Source organism: Ailuropoda melanoleuca, chromosome 1, assembly GCF_002007445.2.
Source record: "Ailuropoda melanoleuca isolate Jingjing chromosome 1, ASM200744v2, whole genome shotgun sequence".
Taxonomy (NCBI): domain Eukaryota; kingdom Metazoa; phylum Chordata; class Mammalia; order Carnivora; family Ursidae; genus Ailuropoda; species Ailuropoda melanoleuca.
In genome coordinates, this window is record NC_048218.1 from 12,793,520 (window position 1) to 12,814,711 (window position 21,192).

General features: G+C 46.0%; 1 protein-coding gene across 8 annotated transcripts in view; it reads left to right on the plus strand.

The window, feature by feature from the left end:
* TIAM1 (TIAM Rac1 associated GEF 1) overlaps positions 1-21,192 on the plus strand; it is a 371,077-nt gene that overhangs the window by 176,514 nt on the left and 173,371 nt on the right. Inside the window, exon 2 of one of the 8 annotated variants that reach the window (XM_034656398.1) lies at positions 14,973-15,064. The exons of 6 other annotated variants lie outside the window; for them this stretch is intronic. The gene's annotated coding sequence lies outside the window, so the exon portion shown is untranslated. Of the gene's footprint in view, positions 1-5,485; positions 5,660-14,972; positions 15,065-21,192 lie in introns of all 8 variants that reach the window. One more of the 8 variants, XM_034656375.1, reaches the window with a different exon arrangement.

Consider the following 21,192-nt stretch of genomic DNA (forward strand, 5'->3'; position numbering starts at 1 on the left):
CAGGTTACCCACCAGAGGTGTCCCCACTGTCTCCGCTGTCCAGCTGCGCGGTCTGTAATCACAGGTCATTGCCATTGAAAATAAATCCCCTGAAAGGCTTGCGATTCAGTATTTCCGAGGAAATGTTCCGAGGCTGGGGCCCCGGACAGCTTCCTAGGTCAGTGTGGGAATTCTATAGGGAGGCATCAGAAGGCTTGGGTTTCTCATTAATTTTGTGTCTGATTTAGTTCAGCTCAAGACTCCCTAGCTATTGAGGTGTTATTTGTGTATCTGGAACTTTTTTGAAAATATTACATTTTTCTGTGGCAGCTGCTTTATCTCCAGGTCGATTGCCTAAGTCAGATTTGGGTGGGGCGGTGAAAGGAAGTTTGGGTGGAGGCTGGCACCCGGGCTAGGATCATTGCAAGTGACGCTTAATGTATGTTCCTGCAAGTGATGAACTTGACCAAAGGTGAAGTTTCTTGCAGACATTCTTTAGGTTTTATTTGAAGCCCCTTTTAGAGCTTTATGGTATTTGCTTACTGCATGGGGGTCCGATGGAGGCTTTTGGGCTAACTTACCTGTTTCACCTATTTTATATCCAGTCGACAGGTTAGTACAGAGCAGTGGGAGCTGTGTGTGTGTGTGTGTGTGTGTGTGTGTGTGTGTTGTAAGATAATCCTTCATATGAATTTTTAGAGAATTGTCTTATTTTTATTTTTATTATTTTTTTTTTTAAAGAGTTTATTTATTTATTTGACAGAGATAGAGACAGCCAGCGAGAGAGGGAACACAAGCAGGGGGAGTGGGAGAGGAAGAAGCAGGCTCACAGCAGAGGAGCCTGATGTGGGGCTCGATCCCGTAACGCCGGGATCACGCCCTGAGCCCAAGGCAGACGCTTAACCGCTGTGCCACCCAGGCGCCCCTGTCTTATTTTTAGGACAACTTCACTGAGGTAAAGAAATGTGCGGTTGTTACTATGTCTCTAGAAAACCAAATTTCATCTTATAAGTGTTTCTCCGAGATCTGGGGTGGGTGCAATTAGGAGGATGTGAAGAGCTGGTTTTATCCTCTTCCTGATATCAGAATGGCACACCCTGGCTTTTTTGGTGTACCTTCCACTTGAACTTTGGGGTCAGGGGATAGGTTGCTGTGGCCATAATTTTACTTAGTTTGTTTTCACCTTCCAGCTTCCCTGAAGTTAGTGGGACAGAAGTCAAATGAAATGACTTTTAAGCCAAAGCAGACACGTCCCAGGGAAGAACAGGTTGCATGGTCCGGGTTGTCCCAACAGCCAGAGCCCTGTGTTCTAGCTCCTTGTGGGTCAAGACAGAACATGGCATGCAGATGTGGGCTTGACGCTGACATGAAGTGTGTGGCCTGCTTCCCCCACCCCCAAGAAGTCTGTAGCAACTCACTCAACAGGAAAGACAACCAAATTGGATCTCGTGATAGTGCTGGTGAAACTGACTAATAGACCCTTGCTCACATGGAGTTTTATGGAACAATAATACTTTGCCAGAGAAAGGGAGTATATTATTCATAAAGGTATTTAGACATTGTCACATGGGACTGTTTCATGCAGACACTGGAAATTGGATTAATTCTGCTATATGAATTTGGTAGGTGCAGGTAGGTGTCAGAGAATATTACAATTTCTGTATCATTATTTTTTTCTTAAGGTCTCCTTACTTTTCCATAAATATCCTGGTTCGACTCTGATTTTTTTTTTCCTGAAGTTGTTGATACAGTTTGTTTAATAGAAATAAGGCATTAAGATTATACTGTTTTAGTAGGTAGTTTTTTATAGGAATTTTCCTATTTCATGTAAATTTTAAAGTTTATCGGTATACAGTTGCACAAAATATCCTCTTATAATATTTTAAAAGACTGTAGAAATGTTTCCTTTCCTTTACCCCCCCTTTTTCCCCCCAGGGTGGGGAGGGGCTCCACACCCCACTCGGGGCTCCATCTCAGGACCCTGAGATCATGACCTGAGCCAAAATCAAGAGTCAGACGCGTAACTGACTGAGCCACCCAGGTGCCCGGAAATGTTTCCTTTTTCATTCCTGGCATTGGTTATTTGTGCTTTTCTTCTTCTTGATCAGTCTTGCTAATGTATCATCAATTTTATTGGCATTTGGAAGAACCAACTTTGGTTTTTGTTTGTATTTTAAATGAAACAAAAACACTGCCTCCTTTCCTAAGTATACATGCATTTTAAAAGTTCTGTGCGGTGGAACATGGTCAAAAAAGATTTTAAGAGCCTTTAAAACTAAGTAACTGAGTCTCCTAGCTGTAAGGAGGCAGACATTATGTATTTACTTTATGTGTCTTTGAAATAATGTTTCTCGGTTTTATTAAAACCTACCTTGTGTTCCTGAGTATCATACACATGAGATCAAATTGTTGTAAGGTGGGTTTTGTGTATTCACTGGGGCACACCCTGTGAAATTGTTTTGGAAACATCCAGCTAGAATTTACATAAGATTTACTGGTAATTTAATGTGAATTGTAGGTGCTTTTAAACCTACTTGACAATACAGATTTACTTTGTACTAGGACAGAGCAAATTTGCTGTAATGACCGAGGAAGAAAGTTTCGGTTTGGTTCATATTTAATACATGAGTCTTGGCATTTTAACTTGTTCTCAGAAAATCTTTCTAAGTTTGTGACAGTATAAGAACAAGAACTTTAGAGTCAGAAAGAGCTGGATCTGAATTCTTTTTGAATTTTTTAGAGGGTTTTTTTTTTTTTAAGATTTTATTTATTTATTCGACAGAGATAGAGACAGCCAGCGAGAGAGGGAACACAAGCAGGGGGAGAGGGAAAGGAAGAAGCAGGCTCATAGCAGAGGAGCCTGACATGGGGCTCGATCCCACAACGCCAGGATCACGCCCTGAGCTGAAGGCAGACGCTTAACCGCTGTGCCACCCAGGTGCCCCCCCCCCCTTTTTAAACAATCTCTGCATCCAAGGTGGGGCTCGAACTCTTGACCCTGAGATCAAGGGCTGCATGCTCTACTGACTGAGCCAGCCAGGTGTCCCTGAATCTGAAGTCTTGCTCTGCCACTTTTAGCCCTAAAATTGTCTAACCCCTCTGAGCTTACATTCTCCTTGTGAGGTGGAAATAATGAAAACTGCTTAGGGAGCTGTTGGTGATTTTTTTTTTTTTAAGATTGATTTATTATTTAAAGAGAATGTGTGTGTGCCCAAGAGCTGAGGGAGAATCCTCAAGCAGACTCCCTGTTGAGCTCTGAGCTCTGGGCTTGATCTCAAGACCCTGACTGAGGTCATGATCGGGGCTGAAATCAAGAGTTGTACTCTTAACCGACTCAGCCGTCCAGGCGCCCCTGTTGTGAGATTTCTACGTGAGTGTTCGTGGAAGGCACCTGTCTTGTGATTTGGAACAAAGCAGGCCCTTAATCCATTGTAGTGCCTTGCGTGTTTCCCTGTCCTGCCCTTTCTGGTCCTACTCCCAGCCTCGCAACTTCTCTCAGTGCCTTCCTTCCAGAAATGTGAAAGGTTATTGCAACAGAACAAAACAAAGGCACTTCTCCCATCTGTTCTCTCTTCATTATGGGCACTTAGTATCCCAGTTGGTTGGTGGTATACTGGCTGGATATTTTTCCACTCCAGTTTTTACCTTACCCTCCTGAGATTATTATTTTTTTCTTCAGTTCATCTCACTTCCTTGAGGGTCTCACTGCTTTATTATTTCCTCCCTTCCTTCCTTCCTTCCTCCCTCCCTCCCCCTCCCTCTCTCCCTTCCTTCCTTCTTTCCTCCCTCCGTCTCTCCTTCCCCTCTCCCTTCCTTTCTAGAAATGAAATGAGTATGCAGCTCAAAACTTCTCAGAGACTGGGATGTAAGTTAGTGGGGTTGTTCCTATGAAGGCAAAGTTTGTTAGATTTAGTTATTCCAGAACTCTTGTACTCTAGAAAAGATGCTCAACATTACTAATCATCAGGAAAATGCAAATCAAAACTACGATGGGACACCACCATCTCACTACCCGAAAGACAAGAAATAACAAGTGTTAGGCTGCAGAGAAAAGGAAGGGAGCCCCCATGCACGGTTGGTGGGAAGACAGATGGTGTTGGTGATGACCATATCGGTTTTCTGTCACCATTTCATTTTCTCTTTCTTTCTTTCTTCCTTCCTTCCTTCCTTTCTTTTCTTTCTTTCTTGATTTTATTTATTTGTCAGAGAGAATTTGAGAGCACAAGCAAGGGGAGCGGCTTCTTTCTTTTCTTTCTTTCTTTTCTTTCTTTCTTGATTTTATTTATTTGTCAGAGAGAATTTGAGAGCACAAGCAAGGGGAGCGGCAGGCAGAGGGAGAAGCAGAAGCAGGCTCCTCGCTGAGCAAGGAGCCCGATACGGGACTCGATCCCAGAAACCCGGGATCATGACCTGAGCCAAAGGCAGATGCTTAACTGACTGAGCCGCACAGGCACTCCCACCACTGCATTTTCTGAGAATGTTTTTGCAGAGCTGAAAGTTCCTCGGTACTTCGGGGGAAGTGTGGATTGTTGAATGCTATGGCTGACCTCATAACCAAGAAGGGAAATGAGAGGCATGGGGTGGAGGAGGTTGGCTGGGTAATACTCCTCCATGGAGGAATGTGGCATTATTGAAGTCGTCCAGCTTTAAGCTATTTGTTCTCTCTGGGGTCTGTCAATTGAAAAGGTCCTTGGGACTATATGGCATCATTAGTGAATGTTTCTTTAGGTGTCTAATAGTGCACGGAGGGAAACGGGGAACGGAAGGGGTTGTCAGCCGGGAAAAGGCTTTGCAGGGCTCTGCCAACATCATTCGCTGCTCTGCCCAGGGAGTGAGTCTTGCTTTACATTTTGTGTAGTGAATTGGCCTCAGCTGGGAAGTGGTTTTCGAAGACAACAGGTCGACTAGCTAGCTGCCTTTAGTCTGGCCCATCCGCTCTGACCCGGTGTGCTGAGTAACTGTGCTGCCGTTTGTACTGGTCGGGGTTTTTATGAGTGGGGAACAAGGAGGCGTAGAGTCTTTGTAAGTGTTTTGCAACACCACTCCTCCAGTTTATTTTGATTCTGTTGCTTGCAAACAAGTATTAGCCTGGCCTTCATTGGTAAAACTTGCTGGTGGCGGGGGAAGAGATTGTGGCTTTTGGAAAGTTTTACTCGCGTAACGGTTAGGGGGGGATTTGTGAGATCTTGTACAGAAGCTCAGAGCCTCATGTGATACCTTGGAATTCGGCACTTCAGTGTTTGAGATTTCGGACTTATGTAAATTCAGAGATTTTTGTGGGCAAGAGTAACCATGGCCAAAGTGCTTTCTACAAAGCCATGGTTGAATGAGGGCCTTTGATTATTAAAATACTAATACTGAATGGTAATTTATTGAGTGTCTACAACATACCCAGTATTTTTCCTGTGTTATCTTGTTAATGTTTCAGAGAATGATCCTGCAGCCTCTAGAAGTTAATAAAAAAGTGAGCACAAAACCCATTATTTTCCTGTGTCTGCTCTTGTAGGTAGAACCAGTGTGGACTGAGGCCCACCTTTCTAGACCCGAAAGCCAGGAGGAGAGGAGGGTTGGTACCATGGGGTGTGAAACTCTGAATCCTAGTCTCTTACTTAGGATGTGAGCAGCCCCTCCGGATGGCCCGTTTGGAGATCTTGAGAGAAGCTCTGCTGTGTGGGATGGGGTAAGTGGGGCATTTGCAGAACGCTGGGAAAGGAGGACTCAAACTTTTAAAGTCCTTATTGTCTCGGGACCCTGCTCAAATCCTCCTGTCTGGGGACAACAGGAAGTTCATTATTTGTGACTGCTGTTTCGTGGAAACAGGTTGCTGATTTGCCCCATTCACAGTTTGAGGCTTTGAAATTGATTTCCTGGGAACCTTCAGAGGTGTAGGGTCCCATTGTTGGGTCATTCCATGGACAAGCCAGTCCTCTGGGCTTGCTGAAGAGGGTGTAGTGGTGCGTCCCATGTCATGGTCACCGTGGACTGGGTCTGCCCCTTGTGAATGACCACTGGTTTGCCTTGATTCCTTGTGCCTTGACTCATGAGGAAGAAGATTCCCATTGATTCTCAGATGAGATTATTTCAGAAACTTCACAGGGTCATGATCTTCCTACCTTTGTCTTCCTGGCATCTTTTGCCTGCCCTCATGATACCCGGAAAGGAGAAGAAGGAATTGTTTTGGACTGCGGCAGGGGAAACTTGGTATCAGAATGGGTTTTTTTGGTGGCTGTCGGACGTGAGATCATGTTACTGTTTTTTTTTTTTTTTTTAAAGATTTTATTTATTTATTTGAGAGAGAGAGCACGAGCAGGGGGGAGAGGAAGAAGCGGCTCTCTGCTGAGCTGGGAGCAAGTTGTCCGACTGGATCCCAGGACCCAGGGATCATGACCTGAGCTGCAGGCAGACGCTTGACCGACTGAGCCACCCAGGCGCCCTGAGCTCATGCTACTTCTAACAGGCAGGTGAACCTTTGTCTAAACGGTGCGCTAGGTTTGGTTATCGGGGAGTATTGCAGGGAGCCCTCACCGCTGTGCTCAGATTGGCATCTTCCAGGCATGGTAGGCAAGGAGCTTCCCACTGGAAAAATCACGCAGTAAACGTGCAGCATTACAGGCACTCAGGGCAAAGAAATAATGCTACCTCCTGGTGTGGTGTGAGTTAGCAAGGAGGGCTGTGTGTACTTTAATTTCCCTTCTGCCAGGTGGGGACAGTGGCATGTCAATCCTCATTTACTTCCTGGGGGGAGAATGATTTAGATCAAAAGGGCCTTTATAACTCTGCAGAGTTGCAGTTATTCTTTTCAGGTTTGCCTTCCTCCCATGAACAAACCCACCCGAGCCTTGTTATTAGGTAGCACGCTGCACTATTTCACCCTGTACCAGGGTTTGGTAGTAGGCTGGCCGCTCCAGAATTTGAACAAACTATGTATATTTGAACATAATATTCCATTGTGTGTCTACCCTGCATATGTGACTGCTGACTTGGTGGACAGGAGGAATCACAGATGCTTCCTGAAGCACCGTCCCCTCACCATGTCGTTGTTTTCTTTTGACTTTACTGTACTAAGAGCACTTAGCCTGAGACCTACCCTCTTAACGGATTTTTAAACGTACAGCACAGCGTGAGGCGCTATGGGTGCAGTGTCTTATGGTGGCTTTCCAGAACGTGATCATCTGGCATAACTGAAATATTGTCCCCAGTGATGAGCGGCTTCCCATTCTCCCTCCCTCCTGCTCCCGGCGAGCCCCATTCTGCTCCCACGAGTTAGATGGTTTTCGATTCCTCATATGAGTGGAATCCTGTGGCATTTGTCTTTCTGTGACTAGCTTCTTTCTTTCGTTCCTTTTTAAAAAAGATTTTATTTTGAGAGAGCGAGTGAGCAAGAGTGCACAAGCAGGGGGAGGAGCAGAGGGAGAGGGAGAAGCAGGCTCCCCGCTGAGCAGGGAGCCCGATGTGAGGCTCGATCCCAGGACCCTGGGACCATGACCTGAGCAGAAGGCAGACGCCTCATTGGCTGAGCCACCCAGGCGCCCGTGACTAGCCCATTTCACGCAGTGGAACGTTCTCAGGGTTCATCCACGTCGTCGCAATGTCGCAGGACTTCTTCTTTTTAAAGGCTGACTAATATTCCGTTGTGTGTCTGCCCTGCAGTTCTCCCCCCTTCACCTGGTGCCGGACATTGGGGCGGATTTTGCATTTTGGCTGTTGTGACTAGTGCTGCAGTGAACACGGGGGTGCTAATAGCTCTTTGAGATAGGCTTTCATTTCTTTGAAATCCCCGTCAGTGGGCTTGCTGGATCACACGGTGGTTCTGTTTTTAATTTTCTGAGCAGCCTCCCCACCGTGTTCCATACCCCCGCACTCCCGTCTCCCAGCCAGTCTCCCAGCCGCGCTGCAGGCCCTGCATTGCGGGTCTTGCCACGACTTGTGGTGCTGGTCTTACCTGTTGTTCTGGAACCAGACCGACAGCCTCTGCCCCTCCCTTCTCTGCAGGCTCACGGCAGCCTGGAGACCTCCCTCTCAGGATTCACATCACCTGGTATTATCATAATTGGGTTATTTGCCTTCTTCAGGGGGCAAAAAAATGATAGAAATGATAACTGCACGATAATGATAAAACCACAGTGAGCCCCTGGGAGCACAGGCTGTCCGCGCTTTGCCCTACCTGCTCCACTCACCTTTCCTGCGCGTTTGCTCCCTTCCTCTGCTTTCACTCCCCTGCAACTCCTTCTGTGCGGGTGGGCTGCCCTCAGGGCCTGACCCCCCTTGTCCTCAAGGAACCCCTGTTCCTCCAGGGCAGTGCTTAGTCAGGACTAACCTGGGGGGGGTGTTCATGTGGGTTTTAGGACAATTCTGAGATGTCCTCTCTGTCCTCTTTCCAGAGACCCCTTGTGGCTTCCTTCCCTTCTCCCTAAATTAGTGTTCTCTATAAACGAATTCTAATTGCTGTCTTTAGAAACTCATTTAAAGCAACAGAGTTAGAAAGTGGGGAGCTAGCATTTGGAGCCCCATCACCTGGCTCCAGGGTCTGTGCTTTTTTTTTTTTTTTTTAAGATTTTATTTATTTGAGAGAGACAGAGAGAGAACAAGAGCAAGCAAGCAAGCATGAGCAGGGGGAGGGGCAGAGGGCTCACGTGGGGCTCAGTCCCAGGATCCTGAGATCATGACCTGAGCCGCAGGCAGACGCTTAACCGACTGAGCCACCCAGGCTCCCCCACGGTCTGTGCTCTTAACCAGAATGCTCCCTTGTGTTTCTCCGAGGCAGGGCTGCCTGTCCTTTAATGTATGTTTGCCTCAGCGTGCATTAGAGTGACTGTCATGGGGTGTTCTAGAATGACCCGCTGTAATGAGCGACTGCGCAGCTGACCACAGGCTGTTCCCCTAGTCAGCCTTACTGACCCCCTTTCTGGGCATTTGTCCACTCATTTTCCCTCTTAAGATGACCTCTTACCAGCTCTCCTTCAGCATCAAGGCCAGCCCACTTCCTCCTCGCCTCCTTTTCAGTCTGTCCCAGCCTACTGTCCTTTCCCCCTTTAGAACCAGTAGTATTTGTCAGATGTTGCCTTGGACAGTGGTCTCCCCTTACCTACGGTTTCAGTTACCCATGGTTGATGGTCAGTCACGGTCCACAAGGAGGGGATCCTCCTTCCGACGTGTTGTCAGAAGTTCACTAGTAAACCACGAGAGACTCTGGACTCGGGAAACAAACAGGTTACAGAAGGAAAGGGGTTGGGGGATGGGATAACTGGGTGATGGGCGTTAAGGAGGGCAGGTGTTCCGATGAGCACTGGGTGTTGTATGCAACTGATGAATCATTGAACACTACATCAAAAACTAATGATGTACTCTATGTTGGCTAATTGAACATAATAATAAAAAATAAATAAAAGGTCACTAGTAGCCTATCACTACATCACAGTGCCCACGTCACTCCCCTCACTTCATCTCATGACGTCAGCATTTTATCATCTGCCGTCAGCACAAGCAGAAGGGTAAGTACAGTACAGTAAGATCTTCTGAGAGACCACATTCACATACCTTTTATTACAGTATAGCATTATAATTGTTCTGTTTTCTTATTAGTTATTGTTAATCTCTTACTATGCCTAATTTATAGGGTAAACTTTATCATAGGTACATACGTATAGGAAAAAACATAGTGTAGATAAGGTTTGATGCTGTCCCCAGTTTCAGGCATCCAACTGGGGGTCTTGGAACGTACCCCCGCAGATGAGGGGGGCTGCTGTATCTCTTCTCTTCCCCCTGGTTTGATTATAAATCCTGGAGAGCTACGATTGTGTGCCCTGAACCACAGAGTAAGTGTTCAGTGGCTTGATTCTTTGGGGATTAATCAAAACCTAGTCAGAGCTGTCCAAAGAAATGCCAAGGTTGTTTCCAGGTTCTGTGAATGAAGGGAAATAATGTGGTCAAAGGACAAAATTGAAAAAAAAAAAAAAAAGGACGAATCTAAAAATTGGTAGCCCATTTCTGTGTGAGCCTGTGTGTGCATTTTCCCTCCACAGCTGTTCAAGTTCAGTCACAGAGTGGATGTCTTATCTCTTGGCTTTGAGCACGGTGGCTAGCCATCTCCCCACCGGGGGAATGTAAGCAGATTTATGTGATGAATAAGTGGGTTTTCTTCCAATACCTGAGATGCAGTTTGACAAGCTTCATGTGAATAGTGGGTGAAACATGTCTAGTGTCTCCCTGCCTCCCCACCCATTTGAAGGATAACAAAGATGTCCCCCAGCACAGTCAGCGTGTTGAATTTTGCTGGTGGCCGGCCACCTGTCCTTGGTGACCTCCCCTCTTTGGCCAGCTCACACATACTTTGCTTCCGGGGTGTGCCCCCACCATTAAGTCCGGGAAGGAGGGTTAATCCAGAACTGAAGATGCAGAGGGAAAGAGACCGCATGCACCGCGCCTGGCATTCTGCTAAGTCTTCTTAGCAGAGTAATGACAGATCCCCATGGCTACCGTGGGATGGCCATTCTCCTCTCCAAGTCCACTTGGTGGAACCCACATGACTTCACTGAAATCACACATTGTGGCGACCCTGGATTTGAGTGGTGTTTTAATTGACTTCTGAATCCACCAGTCTTCCGAGATGTAAACAGGTGTTTAGATGATGATTCTAATGGTCATATTATTCTAGAATTCTGAGACTCCTGGGTTCTCTTCTGACTTACTCCTTTTCTACCTTAGCTAGTTCCCCTTAGCACTTAACTGCCTGTGAATTTGTTAAAGTCAGTATTACCTGAAATTCCATGTTTAGGTGGGACTTTTGGTGAATGGGGTGTCCAATATTAGAAAAAGTGCAAGATTAGGGATCTGATTTTATTTTTAGATACCTACACACACACACACACACACACACACACACGCACATGCACAGATACCTATCCGCAGGGGAAACATATCAAGCCCATTCTTTGAACACCCTCAAGAAAGTTAAAATAGTTTTATCCTTCTGTTTAAGAAGAACGAGCCTCGGCCCCTGGGTGGTTAAGTGACTGCCTTCGGCTCAGTTCATGATCCTGGAGTTTCAGGATCGAGTCCCACGTTGGGGGGGGAGTCCCTGCTCAGCAGGGAGTCCGCTTCTCCCTCTGACCCTCCCCCCTCTCATGCTCTCTCCCTCCCTCATTCTCTCTCTCTCTCCTCAAAAAAAAAAAAAAAAAAAAAAAAAGAGCCTCTTTAGCTGGACTGAGGACTTTCTTGTCACTGTCTTGTTCTGTAGCCCATACGGAGATGTTGGTGCTCGGGTCGGATGCAGCAGGAGGCCCTGGGTCCTTTGGCTCTTCTGTCCCACTCTTGCCCACATTGCATAAACATTGGCATGGCAGGGACAGATGGCCACTCGGGAGGCTCCTTTGATGTCACATTTGGTAGCATGGGTGGGGGGTAGGGTGGTTGCAGCCAGTCTCCACAGGAGGAGAGGCTGCCTGGGAAATGCCTACTTGACAGCAGGTAAACAAAAGCTTAACTCCAGAAAGCCTGGGTGCCCTGGTCCATCCACAGGCTGGGGCAATAATGGAGTCTGGTTTACCTAAGTGTGTTTAGCTTGGAAAGAAGCCAGTTGGCTCAGAGCAGAGCCTTTTCTCTCTGCTCCTAATTGATGCTTCGTGAAGTTCTGTTTTCTTGTGAGAGAACGTGAATGGTCTGGGGTGGGGGGGTGTGGGGGTCGTGAAGAAAGTGATGGGATTGCAGCTAATTACTTTCAGAGCTAGAAAGAAAATTCATTCCAGAGGACTGGGTTAGCTTTGCTAGAGGCTGAGGTGAAAGTACCTGAAATCCCAGGAGAGTCGAGCTAGAGCAGTCCCACTTGTCAGTGGGACTCTTGTCTGGTCAAGCAGCATCAGTCTGTGCAATGGGGGACTGAAGGCTTTGATGGAAATTTCAGGAAGCATGGTAATGAAGAACACCCAGACAGGGCGTGTGTGAGGCAGCTGAATCGTGCCTGAAAGAAAAATCCAGAGATGACAGTATGTGACAATCAAGTGGTTTTTTGGTGGTTTTAGTTTTAGAGGGAACACTGGAGGTAATTACAGTTGCCTACATGCAAAGGACGCATGGAGTTCTGTCAAAAGTGGAGAAGCCAAAAGCCACAAGGGTTGATTGAAAGCTTTTCTGATTTTAGCCTCTGGGTAATAATAACAGTTGCTATTTATTTTTCTAATGCTTTTACAGAAGTCCCAATACACCAAAGTAAGGTGATATACTCAAGTTAACACAGAGATATCTAGGTTCTAGGCTTCATATTAACGAGAAGGGGGAGGATGGCGAGTTCATTTATTCGTTACTTCAATGAGCCATTCATCAGGTGGCTCTGGGTGTCATCGTTGGAGGTGTCTGAGGGGGACTCTGTGCGGTGTGACACACAGCTCGCACTCCCTCAAGGAGCTTTCAGTGTAGAAGGAAGAAGAGAATAGGCCGTGGGAAAGTTAATGGGCCACATGAGAGCTATCGTCTAGAAGTTTGGTGCATTTGAAGGGTTGGGACATGAGCCATTCAGCAGTGGAATGGTGGAATGATTGGGCAAATTATTACTGATATTACTAATTTCTGTTGCGTATTAAGAGCTTACTCTCTGCCCGACATGGTTTTAAATGCTTAACCTGTATTAACCACATTTAATCCTCTCCATAACCCAGTGAGCTGTTTAATCATACCAGTCTCAACAGCTGACGAAATGGAGGCAGAGAGAGGTAGAGAGGATACAGCCCCCTCATGGCTAGTCCAGGTAGCCGCCTGGGCAGTTGGCACTCCCAGCGACCCCTTGCCTCTGTGACTCTTCCCATTTCTCATTTTCCTGTGTTGCTAGAACTGTCAGTGGATCTATAGTATTTCTTTCTTTTTAGGAAACCAGAGACGGGCACCCAGGTGGCTCAGTGGGTTGAACGTCTGACTCTTTTTTTTTTTTTTTAAGATTTTATTTATTTATGTGACAGAGATAGAGACAGCCAGCGAGAGAGGGAACACAAGCAGGGGGAGTGGGAGAGGAAGAAGCAGGCTCATAGCGGAGGAGCCTGATATGGGACTCGATCCCATAACGCCAGGATCATGCCCTGAGCCGAAGGCAGACGCCCAACTGCCATGCCACCCAGGCGCCCCGAACGTCTGACTCTTTGATTTCAGCTCAGGTCATGGTCTCCGTGTCCTGAGATCGAGCCCCGTGTGGGGCTCTGTGCTCAGTGGGGAGTCTGCTTGGGGCTTTTCTCTCTCCCTCTCCCTCTGCCCCTCCCCTCTCCAATAAATAAATAAATCTTTATAAAAAAAAAGAAATCAAGGGCAGACATGAAATGTGGATGTCTTTCTGTTGTACTTCTTTTTTATCTTAATTTTTAAAAGGTTTTAAATTTTAATTTCTTAATTTTTTAAAAAATTGAGCCATAGCTGACGCACAATGTTACATTAGTTACAGGTGTGCAACATAGTAATTCAACAAATCTATACGTTATGCTGTGCTCAACACAAGTGTGGCTATTCTGGGGCTGTTCCATTTTTTTCAACATTTGGAGAAATCCAGTTTGTGCTGATGCCTGATGGGCCATTTAGTCATGAGAAGATCTAACCAACCAATGGACTCTTTTTGAGGTCCTTGGAGGGTGAGTTTAATTATCATGTAAATAGCATGAATATGAGTGTGGGAGTTTTATTACTGAGTTCCTTGGTGGTGGTTTGAAGGTTTTTTTGGGTGGTTCCAGTGTCGATGTTGGTACTGCTGGAAGCTGTCTCTTGCCTAGGGGCATAGCGATTTTTCTGTTTTGGTGAATGATCCGTTTCTGTGTTTTTATTTTTTTTAAATTAGGTGAGGGAGGTAAGTAAGTGCAGTCATTTGTGTTTAAGCAAAATGGTTATCGTTATTGGCCAATGTTTATATAATAAAATGGGAAGCAGGGAAGAGCTCCAGGCTAGAGGTCCAGTGATCCAGTGTTTTTGACATGCTCTTCCTAACTGTCTGACATCAGGAGCGCTAGTTGTCAGGGCAGCAAATGACGCAGTCAGGGTCCTTGGGATGTGCGGGAAATCTCTTCCTGTAGGGCAGTCAGAGCCTGTGATAGAGGTATTATATATCAGGACTTAACTTTTAACTTGATATTACTATACTATTTATTTAAATGTGTTTCTTTTAGACCCAGTTGCTGTGGCTGCATTTTATATTTTTGGTGTTCTACTTAAAACATTGTGTCACCCCATGGTTGTGTTTTCTTCCCTCTCTTTCCTTTTTACTCCAGGAAAAGGGGGTTTCATGTAGGACAAAAATGGAAACTAAAGAAGAGACAGAATCTGGAAGTAATTTTCAGCAGCAGAGAAATTAAACAAAATGAGAAAACACACCATTTTGTTGCTAGCCGGGTAAAGGGAACATAGGAGCGTATGCGTGCTTTTTCTCAGTGATTGGATACATTATATGTGGATGACTTTTTCATTGGGACCATATAGTTAAAAGAAAGCAAAAAGCAGATCTGAATGTTAAATATTTCCATCTTCTCAAGAGTACATCAAGTTGGCATTTAAATTCAGGTCGCCAGCCTCTTATTTCTGTAATTTGAAATCAGATTGCAATCCCACAAGGGAGAGCCTTAGTTCAGGTGACCCCTGTCTCTTTATCCATCTGGCCTTCTCCGGTTCTCTTTTTAACTCACAAATGGGAGTGGGTGGGAATGCCCAGGAATACTTTGAATGTGGTAAATACAGGATGTGGGGAATTCATCTGCAAAATGTCAGCCTGCAGTAGACATTGTGTAAATGTCTACATGTACAAAGAAAAATGGAAGGGCTGCTAAAATGCCTCGTGATTTGATTTGATAATTTCAAGCTGGCATGGCATCATTGGGGATTCCCAGTTCTGAGCAGGATGGTAATGTGGGGTCCTTGACACTGGGAATGCATTTCGATTTTAGAAATGTTGACAATGAATTTTGATGTAAGAAATAATTGAGAAAATGGTTTCTTCTGGTGTAGCATATCTTAAAACACGTTTCGGTTCTTAGATATCATCTTTCATCACGTTTCCCCTGAGAGATTGGCTGGTAGTCCCTTGAGCAGTTTCGGCCTGATGACCCGCAGTCTGTGTTTTGATGTGGTGAGTTCCCCTTTTTCCAAGACATGGAGCTATCTGACTTAGATGCCCACATTTCTTATCCTTTTTGTGCAGTAACCTGAAGTGGATTTTGGTGGAATCGGTTGAATGGATACTTAACTTTCCTAAATAATTTCAGTACCTGTGCAGGGACTTTAATGAACCTTTGTTTTAAAATTTGTCATGATCTTGGCTGAATACTTGTTGAATGTTCGAAACGCATTTCCCAGTGAACAGTTTGTTTGGCACCTGTCGTGTGCTGCACTCGGGGAGAGGCTCGTGGAATTCAGGCATGGAGATGGCTCTCAGCGGAAGTCACAGGCTAGTGGCTCCCGTTGAGAAACATGGGCTAAGGGTCATGGAACGGACAACGAAGTCCCACAGACAGGTTTCGTGAATAGGGACAGAAGAAAATACTCAAAACACTTTACATTTCCGAGTTTATAAATCCACTCCAAGTGCTTGGGAAAACCAGAGTGTAGGGAATGGGTTCATGTACGTATCCAACTAAAACCAGACTTCTTTGACAATGTCGTTTTTCGAAAAGATTCTTGGAGAGAGGGACTTTCCGGAAGAGTATGGAGCCTGTTTGGTCTTTACCTCCTGAAGGTTGTGCTTTCCATTTCTCTCTCTCTATCGTTTTGCTTCCTAAAATGCTGGTGAAATCATACAACACGTGCACCAAACCCCACCCACAGGTGTCTACAGCGCCTTTCTTCCTAATTGCCCCAACCCGGAAACAGCCAAGATGCCCTTCAGGAGGTGAAGGGAGAAGTAAATAAACTATGGTTATCTAGACGATGGAATGTTATCCACCATGCAACAGGAATGAGCTAGCAAGAGAGCCACGGAAGCACCTGAAGGGAGGTGATCTATAAAGTACGCATTGTGCAGTTCAACACTGTGGCATTCTCGAAAAGGCAAAACTATGGAGACAGGAAAAAGGGCATAGTTGCCAGGAACTTGGTGGAGGGAGGCAGGGGTGAACAGGATTAAGAGCCCAAACACAGGATTTTAAGGGCAATGCATCTACTCTGTATGATTGTTAGAGCGGTGGGTGTTATGTCCTTACACATTTGTTAAAACCTGCAGAATGTACACCGCCAAGCGTGACCCCTGATGCAAACTATGGATGTGGGGTGATGATGTGTCCATGTAGGTTCACCGAGGATCAGAGATGTACCCATCTGTCGGGGGTGGGGGTGTTGATAATGGACGATGCTGTATGGGTGTGGGGGCAGGAGGGACCCGAGAACTCTGTATTCTCATTTTGCTGTGAACCTTAAACTACTCTATCAGATAAAATCTATGTAACAACAGTGATAACATACAAGCCAGAATTGAGGAAAGAGCTGTGAATTCCCTTCATGGTGTCCAGTAAAAGGTCTCTTGACCAAGATTCCTTCTCGAAGTCCTTTGCAGCCGCTCTGCTTGGGCGGCAGCTGGCGGACAGCACGGAGGACTCCTTATGGAGCAGGAAGGAGGCTCTGATGTTCAGAGAACTGGGGTATGATGAGTTTGGGGAATCTTCCCTGGCGGCTTCCTAACTAGGAAAGCATTGACTTCAAGTTCCTGTTTTTTCCCTCTGATCCTGTGTTGTGCCAGTGTTGTTGGTCCTAAGGATGCAGTTTTTGATGAACTTACTCTTTTGGTAGATTCCACAGTAGTGGAGCTTTTCCTGCGCTGGGCATGGCGGGGAGGAGTTGACTCTGGTAGTATTTAAAAATACTATGGCCTGGAGAGCAGACATCATCCTTTCCTGCCTTGATCTTGTTGCCTTTCCCTAGACAGTTGCCAGGGGAGCCGTGTGCACAGGGCACATGAACATAGATTTTTCTGGAAGTTTACACCAGTGTTTCTCCTTGCAGGTTGTCTGTCACTTTTCTGAAGTCACCACTCAGGCCTTCACCACATATGTATTGAGCACTTCCCTTTATGCCTGGCCACTTCTAGGTTCCGGGGCTATAGGAGTGAACAGACCCAGAAAGAAGAATCTGTATGTGTAACTGGCATTTGGGGGCAGGAGACAGACAGTGGGCAGGTGGCTAAAACATGGGGTATGTTGGCAGGTTATCAGTGCGGTAGGGAAATAAGAAGCAAGGAAGGGGCCAGGAAGAGGCGGGAGTTTGCACTTTGCACTTTTGATTGGGTGGGGGTGGGTGGGGAGGAAAGGCCTGCCGAAGGGGTGACTTTAGAGCAAAGATGCTAAGGGGTTGAGGAAGTGAGGTTTTTTTTTAACAGCCAGAGTGATCTGCATAGAAGCAGGGGGCCTGACCTGCAGGAGAAGTAGCTTGGAGACTGCTGGGGCTCCGGTGGTGAGAGCATTCTGGAGAGCATTCTGGAGGTGGAGGCCAGGAGGAGGGTGGCAGGGGTGGGGCCAGGAGGACTGCTGGTGGGAGGGGACGCCTTTGGAGGCTTGTGGGTGTGGTTGCCATCAGACACGATCTGATTGAGATTTCAGGAGGCTCTCTGTGAGAGTAGGTGACACAGCTCATTTCGACCCTGTGGCCTCTAGTCACCCCTAAGTCTGAGCAGTGATGATTGCGGTATTGCTCACGCAGCCCTGATCCCACTGGTGCTGTTGGAGCTTCATTAATAAGTATTTCTTTCTTTTTTTTTTTTTTTAACTTTTGTAAGCACAGATCTCTTTCTTTATAGTTAGTGAGAAAAGGGACTTTCCTCATGCAAGTGTCGTTAGCTGATGAGTTCTATAATGAGTTCAGAAATGCTCAAAAAGGGGCGCCTGGGTGGCTCAGTTGGTTGAGCGCCCTGCTGTTGATTTTAGCTCCAGTCAGGATCTCAGGGTCCTGGGATCGAGCCCCGCAGCCAACCGGCTCCACGCTCAGCGGTGAGTCTGCTTAAGTATCTCTCCCTCTGCCCTCCTCCTGCTCTCTTTTTCTCGAAAATAAATAAATAAATCTTTTTTTTTTTTTTTTTTAAAAATCAAAGATAAAGTAGGGTTCTCTGCAGCCCTGTGTTTTGTTTACCTTCAAAACAGAAAAATCCCACTCCCTCCATTTGGCCCTGTTTTGCCTCCCGGAGCCCCCTTCTTGCCTGTAACCAGATTGGACTCTTTCCATGACATCACCCCCCCCCCCCCGTCCCCTGGCTGGCTGCTGATCTGGTGTCTCCATTCCAAGAGAGGTGAAGCACGTGTCCGGTGTGTTCCGGTCTCCCTGACAGGCGGGCCACCTAAATCACAGCCTGCACACAGCTGGCAGGTCTCTGAGCCTTTCAAAAATCCAAACCTGAGGTTTTTTTGGTGTTTGACCCTTGTTAGCCCGTTTTAAGTGGCATGCAGTAAATTTGTCCACAGATGTTAGTTTACCAGTGGACTTTGAACAGAATAATAATAACTTTCACATCTGGTCCCCTTTTCATCTAGGGATCTTAAAACCCCAAGTGCACATTAATTAAACCTCACATCACTGGAAGGTAGGGAAGGGGTGGAAGGCCCAGTGCTTTAATCACCACTGCAGAGAACATAGAGGGACAGCCTGTGGGCCCAGCACTAATAGGCATTTTGCATTTCACCAATGCCTTTCATCTGGCTTCTTAAATACTTGGCAAGTATTACCTGGTGGGAAGTGCATTATTATGCACATCTGCAGGGAGTGGGGAATATCCTGAGATCTGGAGACCTAGCTTTTTTCCATATGATCATTGCAGAGGACTTGTTCATTTCTGGGTCATGGGTTCCTACGGTTTATTGTGGCTTATCTGGGGTGTCATGGTGTGGATGGAAGGATGGAAGAGTGGATGGGTAAGGCTGTTGGCTCTTTTCCCTGTCTTTTTGGTTTGGTATGCAGTGAGGGAGGGAGTTTCTTTGTTAATTTCAGCCACCTTCCAAGCTGGTAATAGGTAATTCTCATTTAGGGCCCTGGGACATCCCCTTCATCCTAAATGTCTCACTCCAGAAAGTCCCTCAGGGGAACTGGAACAAGAGAAAGGCAGGAGAGAGCCACGTCTCTCCCCAGAAGAAGGTGCTCGAGTCCATTTCTGGTAAATGAGGGCATTGATGTAAAAAATGGAACAGAAGAAAAAAAACCAAAGGAGAAAGTGTTCTGGTCATGTCATTAATAGGTAGAGAATTCACCTGCTAACCTGTGGGAGGGAGTCAAGGATCTGGCTCCAGCTGATGTCAGAGTATTTTATAGACGGAGCCACAGTGCTTCTGCCCTGAGGGTTGGGTCATTCCTCAGGCGGACACTGCATGGCAGGCCTTGGGAGGACACAAGAATGGTGCATGATACATAGTTGGTTTGCAAAAGCATGGGCTCTTTTCACTTTAAATAGAGACCTTAGGCCTATTTTTTAAAAATTCCCCAATGCCAGTATAAAGTATGCTATTGATTTTACAGTGAAACATTGCCTTTATTTAGAATTGCATGTGGAAATAAACAGTATAATGGAAAAATTTTGAGAAGTATGGGTTCTTTGAATGCCTCCTCCATGTGACCCCTTGCACCCACTGTTTCCTGGTCTCTCTTTATGACTTACAAAGTAGAAAGATACTGTATGTCTGCAGATAAAAGATAAATGTTTATGTATTACTTTAGAGGAAGGCCCTTTGGAGAAAATTCTAAAAGCACACCCCATAAGAATGTATCCTTCCAGGATGCTTATATAATCGTACTGAACTGCAAAAAAGTACTTTTTTTCTTTAATTTGACAGTGTCGATGTGGTTTTTGCTTACCTTGGTGCAAATATAGCAGAAAGATCCTCTGTTCTTATATATGATTGTGGGATAGATATTCAGTATTTCCTTGTACCAGGAGGGCTAGTTGGCAGGGACATTACTGGAATGGTCCTTACATAGATAAATAATTGGAGCAAAGAAATGACTTAGAAATCTACTTTGTTACTTAGAAGCCGAAACAAGCCCAAATCTTTATCTTCAGCATGAACATCACACTTTGAAGTTGAATACTTAATCCCTTTGCTCATGGCAAAAATCTCTTTGCTCCTCCTGGCCCTGTGGATGGAATCCCGGAATTCTGATGTAGCTTTAAAAAAAAAAAAAAAGATTTATTTATTTGAGAGAAGTGAGAGAGAGCACGCATGTGAGTTTGAGCGGGAGGGGCAGCGGGAGAGGGAGAGAGAATCTCAAGCCGACTCTGTGCTGAGCATGGACACGGGGCTCAGCCTCATGACCCTGCTGAGATCATGACCTGAGCCGAAACCAAGAGTCAGATGCTCAACCGACTGTGCCACCCTGGTGGTCCCTGAGGTAGCTCTGATGTCATCTGAAAGAAGTCTAACAGCTCCACACTGAGAATAAAACATAGCTCTACTGTTTACTAGCTGTGTGACCTTGGGTAAGTCACTTACACTCTCTGTTCTTTAGATTCTTTGTTTATAAATTGGGGATAAGTACTTTCCTTCTAGAACTGTTAAAAAGACTAATGTCTTTCTTTAGTGTCTGATTTATAGCATGTCCCCACAAGTGTCAACTTCTCTTGTTATTGTCATCATTGGCATTGTGGTCACCGTCTCTCTGCCCTTAGGCCGGAGTCCGTCTTGGACGTTTTTTGTTTTGTTTTGTTTTTAAGATTTATTTATCTATTTTTTGAGAGAGAACAAAAGGGAGAGGGAGAGAGAATCTCAAGTGGCAGACTCTGCACTCAGCGTGGAGCCAGGCACCGGGCTCCATCGCTTGACCCTGAGACCATGACCTGAGCCGAAACCAAGAGTCAGATGCTTAACCGACTGAGCCACCCAGGTGCCCCAATATTGGAGTTTTAAAAAGAGTTCTCTCTTCTCTACTAAACCATTGTAAGACGGTTGGCTCACAACCCTTCCTGGGAGCTTCCCAGATGTAATAGGAAACCTGCCTCTGTACTTAGAGGCCAGGGAGAGACCAAAGAAAGAGGCCACTTCAGACTGGCTGGTTTAATAAACAAGGGAACTTGCATACAGACTCAAGGCTCGTCTGGGGCAGAAGCAAGATGGACAGATCCCCGCCCCCGCACCGCATCTTGAAAATGGATAAAGAGGCCCTGCCCAGGTTCAGTCACGTGCACCACACAGGTGTTCCCAGCCCCCCTCACCATCTCCAGACCGTGTCCTTGGAGCAGCCTCTGGGAGCGGGAAAGGCCAGGGGAACCCACATTCCAAGGACAGGGGAGGG